The following is an 11102-nucleotide window of genomic DNA, read 5'->3' as shown; positions in this document are numbered from 1 at the left end:
CACACACACACACACACACACACACACAAATAAATAAATGTTTAAAAAAAAAATAGAAAATAGAAAGATAACCCATTCCTGGATAGACAGAACCAGTATAGTTAAATTGGCCATACTTCCAAAACTGATATACAGATTTAACACAATCTTAATCAAAAGACAAACAGCATTGCTCACACAACTAGAAAAGTAATCCTAAATTTCATATGGTATCAGAAGATCCCCAGAATAACAAAAGCAATTCTGGGTAACAAGAGCAAAGGAGGAAGCAACACAATCCCAGGCTTGAAGTTATATTACAAAGCTATAGTAATAAAAACAGCATGGTATACAGTATGGCAGAAAAACAGATATACAGATCAATGCAATAGAAGAGAGGATGTAGAACCCAAGGCATATCCAGCTACTTAAACTTTTTGTTTGTTTGCTTGTTTTCTATTTTTTTTAAAGACAGGGTCTCATAATCTATAAATTAAGGAGAGATATTACAATGATTCTAGATTCTGTAAAACTAAAGCAAAACTTAGCCATCAGTATCCTAACCATCTAGGTAGGGTTTCTCTTCAACAAAAGAGTGGAACAGAGTGGAAATCCAATGGGGTGGCGTGTGAAGGACACCAGGAAATTGTAAGAGGTGAAATCCACAAGACAGGGATTTTTCTTTATCTGCCCATTCTCCTAAAAGTCAAGAACAGTACTCTGTGCTCAATAACTATTTGAAGACTGGTTGATGGGTATGGTGGCATCATAAATGTCTACTACCTTGGATACATAAATAACCAAACTTCAGAGCTGGGGAGCCTTCCCAAGCTTGCATAAGTAAGGGGTAGAATCTTGTTTTTTCTGTAGAGGGTGTCCTGTGTCTCCCCTGCTCTTCAAGTCTGAACAGTGTAAGGCCAGGACGGGGATTGCTCAAAAACCTTTCCCAAGGTGATGCTTTCTAATGTTCTGATATTCGAAGGACTCCTTTCTTTATGGCTGGCCTGACTTCCATATCTTCTGAAAATAAGCAACAGTAGAAACCTTAAGATCTCTAAGGAGGGGCCAGGGAGATAGCTCAGCAGAATAAGCACTTGTCTGGCAAGTGCAAGGGCCTGAGATCAATCCCTGGTTCTGCACAAAAAAAAAAAAAAAAAAAAAAAATCTCTAAGGATTCAGACACTCACAAAAAGATGCAGTTTCTTCATTTTTCCTGAGCCTCGGCACATCTTGGCCCCTTGGCTTTGGAGGGCTGACACTCAAGGACTTTGCTCAGATCTGTACCACTGTGGAAAAGTGAGCTAGTGGTTATTGCCTCTGCAGTATCTCTAAGGGCAGAATCAAGTGGCAGTGTTGACCTTTTCCAGTTGTATTATCAGCAGGAGCTTTGAGGCAGTGTTGCCTTCCTCCTTTATAATAATGCTAAAGAGCTAGCCCAGTTGTTGATAAGCTGTCTATCTTAAGAACTTTGCAAGCATTTTCTATAATTTTGTTGCAATGAAATAAAATTCATCTTTCTTGGAACCATAAAAAAAAAAAAAAAAAAAAAAGACAGGGTCTTACCAGTCCAAGCACTCAAGAAACCCTGTAGAAGTAGATACCTATGCAGGCGGTACATGAAAGACTAGACTGTGCTACCCTTGGGAATGACTGGCCTCGAACTCCCACAGCAATCCTTCCTGCCTCAGCCTCCAAAGTGCTGAGGTTATAGGCGTGCATCACCATGCCCAGATCAATCATTTGATCTTTAACAAGGGAGCCAAAAATAGACTGAGAGGAAATAATAAATCATGCTGGACAGAATGACTATTCACCTGGCAATTAGAGCTAAATCATATATCTCACCATGTGCTAAATTAAAATAAAAATGGATCAAAGATCGAACTGTTAAAAAAGAAACAATTTTCTAGAAGATGAAATAGATAAAACTTTTGAACACAAAGGTGAGACAAAGACTTTCAAAACCCTAATGGCACAAGCAACAGTACCAAAAAAAAAAAAAAAAAAAAAAAAAAAAAAAAAAAAATCAGCAAATGGGACCATACCAAATTAAAAAACTTCTGCTCAGCAAACAACCAATAAAGAGACAATCTATAAAATGGGGGAAAATTGCTATTTCTCAGAGGACTACTATCTGGAATACATGAAGTACTCAAAAAATTAGATCCCAAAATAAGACCCAATTAAAAATAGGCAAAAGAAATAAACACTTCTGAGAAGTACTAATGGAAAATAAATACATTAAAATTGTTCAACATTACCATGAGATACATAAGAATTAAAACAACTCTTGATATTCCATCCTCCAGAAATAATAGCCACCAACTAGAAATCAAATAATGACAAAAGCTGATGAGGCTGGGGAAACAGGGTTGTGGGTAACTCTGCTGCATTGTTGATGGGAATGTAAACTAATACAAACATTGTGGAAGTCAGTAGTGAAATTCCTCAAAAGAATAAAATTAGGTGGGCATAGTGGTGCACACCTGTAATTCAGAACTCACAAGGCTGAGGCAGGAGGATCACTGAGAGTTCAAGACCAGCCTGGGCTACAAAGTGAGCTCAAGGCTAGCCTGAACTGTATAACCAGACCCTGTCTATAAACAAACAAACAAATAAATAAACAAATATATTAATAACTAGAATTTCCAATTGGCCCAACTATTTCCCTTCTAAGTATCTTCCCAAAAGAGTTAAAGACACGTTATTACAGCGATCCATACATACCAGGGCTGGGGAGATGTCTCAGTGGAATAAGCGCTTCCCTGGCAAGTGCAAGGGCCTGAGTTCAACCCCCAGTTCCACACAAAAAAAAAAAAAAAAAATCAAAGCTTCATACATACCCACATTCATACATACCCACATTTATGGCAGCACAGTTCTTTTTTTGTTTTGCTTTTGCTTTTGTTTTTTGAGACAAGGTCTTGCTGTTTAGTACAGACCGCCCCTGAACTAACTATAGTCTGGGTGGCCCAGACTAGCCTCAAACTTGCGGCAATCCTCCTGCCGCAGCCAAGTGCTGGGATTACAGGCTTGGGCCACCATGCCTGGCAGCAGCACATAACTTAATAGTTAAATCTTCGAAGCAGTCTATATGCTCATCAACAGATGAATGGATTAAAAAAAAATGTGGCATTTATGCACAATGGAGTATTTATTCTGCCTTAAGGATAAATCTGAGTCATTTGTAGGAAAATGGATGTATACTAAGACCATGATGTTAAGTGAAATAAATCTGACACTAGGCTTAAATATCACAAGGTTTCTCTCGTATGAGAAACCAAAACATAAATAAAGAGCAAAATAAAAGATAGGAAGGAGGCAGATATATTTCAAGTGGGAGGGGATCAAAAGATGGAAGGAGGAGACCGGGAGGGGAGGAAAAAGGGAGAAAAAAACACTTGAGATGTATACACATACTACCAACTCCGGATAAGAAATGCAATCATGGGGCTGGTGAGATGGCTCAGTGGTCTAAAGCACCTACTTGGAACAAGCTTGGCAAAGCACAGGGACCGCGGTTCAAACCCCCAGCACCACATGCCAGCCAGCCCCGCCCCCTGGTGGGCTGAGCTGGACACACACACACACACACACACACACACATTAAAAAAAATAATAATAAAAAAATTTTTAAAAAAAGAAATGCAACCATTATGCACTACAAGCATGTGCTAATAAAAAACAACAAAATTCCCTCTTTCCACCGCCCTTTGCCTTCTTTCTAGCTTTGATATCTGAGCAAAAAATACAAAAATGCTGTTTTCATTAGTGAACCCTAGAAACTAAGGCAGTCCAAACAAAATTTATACTTAAAGCGTTTTACTCTCCAGAATAAATTTGTTTATCTAATATCTCAAAGCCTCTAATGTAGTAATTACACTGTTGCTGGGAAAACTACTAAGATTGTGCCTGCATCTATAATTAAGATATCAGTGTGGGAACATGTAACTTTTTATTAACTTTTCTTACACAGCATGTTTGGGGCTTATTAAAAACCCCAGCGATATCTTCAGTACCATCTTCCTCTTCTAAAAGCCTTCTATATCAAAAAAATTAGGTAAAACAGCACATCATAAAAAATATTGTGTCCTCCTTATATTTTTAAATCCATAGACAGGTCCCTCTCCACAGTGATATAGTTCTGGAAATATAATAAAATGGTATAAATCACATCACCATAAAGTGGATCTGAGCAAAACACCTACAATCATAAACTTCTTAATCCTATAAAATTACAAACTTAGATAATAAATTTATGAAAGGGATACAGATGCACTATGTATTCACCATATACCTAATCCCAGAGTACTAAACAATACACAGCAGAAAAAAACAACTCTTCAGTGTCAGTGTGATCACTCTGATGTAAAATGTTAGCTATAATACTTTAAAGTCGCAATTAACAATAACAACAAACAATTCTGCTCTCCCTATGGCAATTCTGAGTAATTTTTATTCAAGAGAAATGATTTGGAAGCCCTAGATCCCATTAATGTGTCCCAAAGACCTATGAACTAATAACCCCCACCACAGTATTTCATCATTTCTCTATCAGGGGACACTGAGATAAATTCTAATGCAGTGAAATTCCTACTAGACACAGACTTTCAGCACTGCCACGCAGAATAGTGAAGTCAAAACTGCTGCGAGCAGCTGTAGGGCAAAAGCCAGGGCTCAAGGGGAGTTCATTTCTAGCTCTCCCAGTTTTCAGATGTGAGAGCCCAGGAGAGTAAGCCAATATCTCTTTGCCGATGCCGGCTCCTAGAAATGAGGTGAATTAGAGGTCCTTTATTGTAAGAAGTGAAAAATTTTAAATCTGTAAGTGCCTAAGTGCACCTGGCACAGCTTAACTGGTTGTTGGTTTTTAATCATGGTATTTTTCCCCAATAAAAGGCAATTTTTAAAAAAGCAACTTAAAAGTAAAGATTTTTGGCTTTCTCTTTACCCATTTTGCCTTTTCCAGTTTATTCACAGTGAACTCTCCATGTGAGAGCAGAACAATGTCTAGGGAAACAATAGGTGTAGTTAAATCATTCCCTCATCGTGTGGCTGCTAATTCTGGCCCTGCTCAGCTCTGTCCTGCCCAAACAAAGGGCTTCTCAGACGCTGTCCATCTCTCCCTCTCATCCCCACAGTGCTTTCCAGCGGTCATCGTGCTGCTTAACCCTTTAAGCACACTCAAGGCAACACTAAAAACTCTCTGAAAGCACGGTGCCTTGCAGCCTATGTGCTCGACAACAGAGCTTCACTCCCTAGAGGAAAGCCTCACATCCTATTTTTTGTCCCTTCCACTTTTAAGTACACAGCCTTGGCCCCTGAACAGTTAAGTACAACTAAGAGCAGCACTGAGCCTACGCTCAACACGCGTCCCTCGACCGACCAAGGCTTCAACCTGCGAACGCCTACTCTGCCGAACACAGGACTGAAGGCGCGGTCCCTCGTCAGTAACCGCTCTGCAGACTTTGCCAGTTCCCATTACGGCACTTTACACTCCACCAGGCAACTACCAAAAGCAATCCGCGCCATGATACTGACATGGACTTTTGAAAGCGAACAACAACAACAATAACAACCTACTGGTCACAGTTGCTGTCTCCTATGAGAAACCAAGAAAAGCGCATAGAAAGGCAGCTAGAGGGGCTGGTGAGATGGCTCAGTGGTCTAGAGCACCTACTTGGAACAAACTTAACCACGGTTCAATCCCCCAGCACCACATGCCAGCCAGCCCCGCCCCCTGGTAGGCTGAGCTGGCCACACACACACACACACACAATAAATAAATAAAAATTTAAAAAAAAAAAAAGAAAGGCAGCTAGAGGTACACTTGGGATTTCAACAGAAGCAACACAAAATGGCAAGGAAAGGACTACTTTCCTGTGAGATTTTACCTAGTTGTCTTTCTTAGCTGTTTTGGTGTGAAAACTAAGTAGCTGAAGTACATAACACAACACAAAGCAGTTCCAAACACACAATGGAAAAAAGCTCCATGGAACTTAATGATAGGTTCAATTACTTCTGCCCTTCAATACATAAAATTAACCACAAAAATAATTTTTTCAAATACCATCCTATACAGTATCTATTATTTCATTTGATCTTTACAGTAACTCTGGAGTCGCAGGCTGACCAGACCTCAGCAGCACTTCTGTTTTGTTTTTCTTTTTTTGGTGCCGGTGACTGAACCCTGTGCCTCACACATGCTAAGCAAACCCTCCACCACCAAGCTACACACACACCAGCCAGCATCTCCATTTCACAAATGAAGAACTGAAGGCTCAGGAGAACAATAACGAGAGTCAAATTAAAGCACAGTTCATAAATACAAAAGTGCCACAGAGCTATGAAAGCACATTCTTTTGTAGGAGATGAAAGGGGTACTGGGATTGAACCTGGCTGGATTCATGCAGACTCCACCTCCATTCTGTTAATAAGCTACACTACCCACCCTGAAATCAATCAATCAATCAATCTCTCTCTCTCTCTCTCTCTCTCTCTCTCTCTCTCTCTCTCTCTAATGTATTTAGGACAGGGTCTACAGGGTGATAGGTTCTGGCCCTAGTATGAATTGCTAAAACCATTACAGTGGCCATCTATCTAATATGGCCAGTGCCCTTAAAACAAAGGCCCATCTTCCCAAGACCACCTCCCCCTTCTCCATCTTAGCCCAAGACATAATTTACTTACTTCTACCCTTCCTGCCACCTCAGGAAAAACACCCAATCAGCTCCCTTAGGTATATCTAAACATCCCTTTCAAACCTCTCCCCTGGCAAAAGCCTGAGCCTCCCTTTGTTCCAATTGAGAGAATTCCTCATCCTGCCCCACTTTCTCTCCTGTGTCCTCAAAGAAAATAAAGCCCCTTCCTGTTTTTCAGCCTCCCAAGTGCTGGGATTATAGGCGTGTGCCACCGCAGAGCCAGCACAACAAGCTGGGGATTGAGCTCTTGGTTCCAGCATCTGCGTAAGCAGACACTTTAGTCCGCTGAGCTATCTGGCCAGCCCTCTGAAATCTTAACAAATGGAGAATGCACCCAACAGACCAGTAAGTGACAGACCAGGGATACTATGATGCTTTGACACAATGGTCATCACACAAACTTCAGCTGTTGTTCTAATGCCAAGTGAATCAGAGTTCAAGGGAAAAAATGCTTTGTCTTCTCTTCTCAAAGGATCACAGCCACTGCTCTGTTGAGAAACAACACTTAAGGCCATGGGAGAAGGAGACCTGTGAGGGTCCCGCAGGTGTGCGCTGAGGCATGAGCAGCAGCTGGGCTCTGGGGGCCCTGTGGGCTAGAAGGAGGGAAGTCAGGATGCTTAGCTGGGCTTTGCCTAGAGCAACTACGGAGGCAGAGTTGCTATTCACTGAGCGGAAGGAGAGAGCAAAGTATCAGGGCTGGGAGAAGACCTACCAGCAATTCCACTTTGGAAATGCCAAGTTTGACATTTTTATTTGCTAGTTATGCAGGCAGAGAGAAAGGAAGTCAGGAAACACTGCCTTCTAGAGACAATTCCTTCCCATCCACACGGCCTCACCTTCTTCACAGCAGTTCTATGAGGTGGTTCTTTTTTCTTATACTAAGTATTTTATTGTATGTTGGCACCAGCGTATATAAAATACCCTCGTGAATAGAAATTCATGAAAATCCAGAGAGGTAGATGTTAAGGACTGACAAAGTAGAAGTGTGTATGTTATGGCACATGTTAAGAAAGGGGAAGTTGTTGTACAGGCTTCAATTTTCTTTTTCAGAATAGTCACTGGTTGGTTAAAAGTGGTCTGGGAAACTCAGGAATTCATTTGACTACAAAAAGGAACAGACTTTCTGCGGTCTGAAGGGATTTGTACTTGAGGATACTCCAGTCAGCAGAGGATCATGCTGAGCATTCTGCAGGCAGAACTGTTTTAAGTCTGCAGCTGCCTGGGAAACCTTCACGCGGTTCAGCCCGTCCTCCAGCCGGAGCTGCTGAACCACTTTCTTCATGGCGGCGACGCTGGAAGAGCCAGACATAGTACACCCGAGGGCCGGGCCAACGCAAGGGCCAGGGGCAGCGCAGCGAGGGTCGGCAGGGCCAGACGGCAAGGCGCGGGCCAGTTCTACGAGGTGGCTGTAAGACTCAAGTGGTCTAACAAGGATTTAGCTAAATAAAGTATGCTGGGCCGGAGAGATGGCTCAGTAGGATAAGTGCTTCCTGGCAAGCACAAGGGCCTGAGTTCAATCTCCGGTTCCACAAAAAAAAAAAAAAAAGTATGCTATATACCCGTGAAAATCATGTTCGTCAAGGATATTTAAGATTGTACGTGATAAATCAATGAACTGATTAGTGGGTATTTTACTATAATGTATCAGCTTTGAATTCATGTGAAAAGAAAACAAAACAATTTTTCCTGTATATGTATTTACATCTTAGTTTATGTGAAATGATTGTCCATTCACTCACTAAATAACAGAAACAGGGACCGGGGAGATGGCTCAGTAGGATAAGTGCTTGACTGGCAAACACAAGGATCTGAGTTCAATCCCCGGTTCCGCCAAAAAAAAAATTAAATTAAATTAAAAAATAACAGAAACAGTCCCCACCCTCACAGCCTTCCCTAGTAGAAAGAGACAAATGTCCCAGGAAAACTGAGAGATAACTACTAAGAATGATATGCGCACTAAGTCATGAATACTAAACTACTAGAACAAAATGACGGGATGTATTTATTATTCAAATAGAACACTCAGGCTAGACACCATGTTGAACACCCATAATTCCAGGTACTTGGGAGACTGAGGCAGGAGAATCAAAAGTTTGAGGAGATCCTGTACAGCTTAGTGAGACCTTGTCTCTAAATAAGAAGTGAAAAGGGCTAGGGATGCTCAGCACAAGAGTGCCCCTTGGATTTAAATCCCTAATCCAGGAGGAGAAAAAGGAGGTACAGGGAGAGGGAGAGGGAGAGGGAGAGGAAGAAGAAAAAAAATAATAAAGCACTAATTTGAAGAGATCATTTCTATCACTAAAGGACACTAAGGAATCAAACTATCTTTTAAAAAAATAGTTAACTTTATTTTATTTATTTATTTTTTATTTTTTTATTTTTATTTTTTAACATTTATTTAGAGTGTGTGTGTGTGTGTGTGTGTGTGTGTGTGTGGCCAGCTCAGCCCACCAAGGGGTGCGGCTGGCTGGCATGTGGTGCTGGGGGATTGAACCGCGGTCCCTGTGCTTTGCCAAGCTTGTTCCAAGTAGGTGCTTTAGACCACTGAGCCATCTCTCCAGCCCAATAGTTAACTTTAATTTGACCTTCAGGTAAAAATAAGCAAGTAGATTTAATTGGGATCAGCTTGTGGATTAACTGTAATGATATAATCTATTTATGAATGAACCAAGGATGGAAATGTAGCTTAGTAGTAGAGCACTTGCCTAGCAGGTACAAGGTCTTGGGTTCAATTGCTAGTATTAGGCAGAAGAAAAGAATCATAAACCAGGTGTGGTCACACGGGCCTGTAATCTCAGCACTCTGTGAAACTGAGGCAAGAGTACTTCAAGTTTGGAGGGCTGGCCAAATAGCTCAGTGGACCAAAGCACCTGCTTAGGCAGAGCACAGCGGCTGGGGCTTAATCCCTGGAGTGCTGCGCACGCCACCCCCCCTGGGGTGAACCACTAGGAGTCCGATCTGTGTGTTGAGACCCTGTAGACCCTATATCCTGGAGACCCTGTACTAAATACACTAAAAAAAACAAAAACAAATTGGGCCGAGCCTGGTCAACTTAGTAACTTAGAGAGACTCTGTCTCAAAATAAAAAATGAAAGAAGGGTTGGGGATGTAACTCAGGGCACAGGCCCTGGATTCAATACCAATATTATGGGGACAGGGGGGCGGGATGTGATAGTAAACCAAGGACTGAGGATGCTGCTCAGTGGTAGAAAACTTAAGGGTACTTGCCTAACATGCTTAGAGTATTTCTCTAGCATGCTTGAGGTCCTGAGTTTGAACCCAGGTACTCATAAACAAACCTTTAAATCCATCAAATAAGAAACCAATATTTAAGGTAATTTCCATAACATTTTCTAGTCATCCAACTTTATGCAATCCCCTTCTGCAGTTTCAACACTATTTGCAATAGTATATCTAGATTAACATAAAATTTAAACTGGTTCATATTTAGAAATACTATAGGTTATCAATACCTGTTCCAATTATCAAAACTTATAATTAGGGCTGGGGATGTAGCTCAGTGGTAGAATGCATGACTAGCGTGGATGGGGCCTTGGGTTCAATTCCTAGCACAACAGTTGGTACCTACAACTACCACCTTTTTTTTTTTTTTCCAGAACCAGGGATTGAACTCAGGCCCTTGTGCTTACCAGGGAAGCACTTATTCTACTGAGCCATCTCCCCAGCCCCTACAACACCCATTTTTTAAAAAAAAAAAAAGATTCATGTTTTTCCCTTTTAGACATCTGTACAGAAATTTATTTTAAGTATAGACACTGGGCTGCACTTACCACCTTATATTTGACACAGGAGCTAAGAACAGCAAATAAATACATTAAAAAATGTTCAACATCATTGGTCATTCAAGAGATGCAAATTAAAACAATGAGATTCCCATGAATTACCTGAGAAGAAGTATGTCTTCCCACTTAGTTAAGTTGAATAAACACACTTGGCTTGTATCTGTATAACTAAGTTCTAAATATGACTCCTTTAATGCTGAAAAGTTGTGATCAGTGTCTCTTACTATGTTAATAACATCAAGTCTTGGATTGGGTTGTTTATTTGTAATTAGATTAATAAATATATTTGTTATATCAATAAAACTTAAAAATAAAAAAAGACACCATGAAAACATAGTAGATAGTTCATATATGTACTTACTATGAAAATAGAGACATGGAAGTCGTGGGTGAAGATAGGGCTGGAGAATCTGAACTCTCTGGAGGGGTCATACCAGGAAGACATTTCTATGACTCTTCAGCTCAATTCATGAGCACTAATTTGAGACAGGAGGAAAATTACATAATGCATAGCATGATGACTAGAGTATTCTACCTAATTGAAGGGGCTAAAATATTTTCATTTCTGAACTGCAAAGCAAATGAAATAATAACATACTATGTTCACCTGGGAAATGGTAGT

The 11102-nt window shown here is 40.7% G+C and overlaps 1 protein-coding gene and 1 pseudogene across 8 annotated transcripts in view; both read right to left on the bottom strand.

Moving 5' to 3' along the window:
- Kif1b (kinesin family member 1B) overlaps positions 1–11102 on the bottom strand; it is a 164942-nt gene that overhangs the window by 124646 nt on the left and 29194 nt on the right. The window lies entirely within an intron of this gene.
- On the bottom strand, positions 7774–8061 carry LOC101571510 (annotated as a pseudogene).

This window comes from Octodon degus, unplaced genomic scaffold (genome assembly GCF_000260255.1).
Source record: "Octodon degus isolate 3935 unplaced genomic scaffold, OctDeg1.0 scaffold00113, whole genome shotgun sequence".
Classification (NCBI taxonomy): domain Eukaryota; kingdom Metazoa; phylum Chordata; class Mammalia; order Rodentia; family Octodontidae; genus Octodon; species Octodon degus.
Note: the sequence above shows the minus strand (reverse complement) of the source record. Positions and strands in the feature narration are given on the sequence as shown.